Below are 1,521 nucleotides of genomic sequence, written 5' to 3' on the forward strand. Positions count from 1 at the left end.
AAGGTGTAAAGGTTTCTCCGCCTTCGAGTTTTCGAGAAGGAGAAGATTCATAGTGCATCGGGTGTGTGCGTGCGTGTGGATCCTTGGATTAGTCACCTCTGCGGAGGTGGATACCAAGTAAAATAAACCGGGTTAGCGTTGATCTCTTCTTTCTCTTTTAATATTTTTGCTCCCCGCTAATCTCTGTGCAGAGAAAGATCAAGAAAATCGAGAAACGCTATTCACCCCCCTCTCAGGATTTAACCGAACTCCTAACAAGTTGGTGCAAGTATCTGTGCTGTAGTTGAATTCGCCTACAACAATAGCTATCAAGCCACTATCAGATATGGCACCTTACGAAGCGTTATACGGTAGGAAGTGCAGATCACCCATCTGCTGGCAAAAAGCGGGTGAAAAGAAAAGAAATTAAGTAGAGCTAGGCATTCAGACGAGATGATAGATAAGACCACTCAGGCTATCTAGAAGATCAGACAGAAAATTGAGACCGCCCAAAGTAGACAAAAAAAGTTATTGATGTGCATAGGATACATAACCGTTTATTACACTTTAATTGCACATCTTCATGCTTTTCATGCTTTATCTTGTGTATGTTACATCCCTTATCTGTGCATTTGGCATCGTATTCTTTATTTCCTATTTCGGAGGACTGCTTGTGTGTTTGCATGTTTCAGGACGGAAAACGGAGCAAAATAGGCGAAACGGAGCATTCATTGAAGATAAGGCAAGACAGGGCCGTGCCTCATAGGCACGGCCGTGTCCCATCACCTCCAAAGGCCGTGTTAACAGTACACGGGCGTGTCTCTACCCAGAGAACAACCTACTTTGAGCCGTGCCCCATAGGCACGCCCGTGCCTTCATCCAGAAGAATTCAGTACATGGCCGTGTCCCTCAGACACGACCGTGTTTCCTACCAGAGTAGCAGCCAGTCTTGGCCGTGCCTCACAAGCATGGCCATGTCTCACACCAGAGCAACCCCTGCCTTCAGCCGTGTCTCATTGACACGGGCGGTGCGTCCTCCACAAAGCCATGCCAAGACATGGCCGTGTCCCTCAGACACGGTCGTGTTTTCCAACAGAGAAGGGCCAGCTTCAGCCCTTGTGAGTTCCCAGGCACGGGCGTGCCTCAGCCGAGTTAGTACTTGCTTTGGCCGCACCACAGGACGGCCGTCGCTGTCAGTACAGAACATCTTCTACATCTGGACCGTGCCTCACAGGCACGACCGTGCCTCATCCACTGTTGGGTGGCCACTTCCGGCCGTGTCTCCCAGACACGGCCGTGTGACAGGGGCGTGCCTGGCCGAGTTTTAGGGGCTTTAGTGGGCCTATAAATAGACCCCCTTAAGGGCCTTAGAAAGGGGGAGACTTGGAGAGAGCCACCGGAGTGCACTTGACCACCGACGCATCATTCCAGAGCTAGATTCGACGATCTGTTCATCCGCTTGGACACTTGATCACCTTCATTCCATCTTCGAGGGGATTGCAGTCCGGAGAAGAAGAACTTCATTCGATAAGTCTTATTTCT

The sequence above is a fragment of the Curcuma longa genome, chromosome 18, assembly GCF_044706935.1.
Source record: "Curcuma longa cultivar G26 ecotype Majalengka, Jawa Barat chromosome 18, ITB_CL_G26_1.1, whole genome shotgun sequence".
Lineage (NCBI taxonomy): Eukaryota > Viridiplantae > Streptophyta > Magnoliopsida > Zingiberales > Zingiberaceae > Curcuma > Curcuma longa.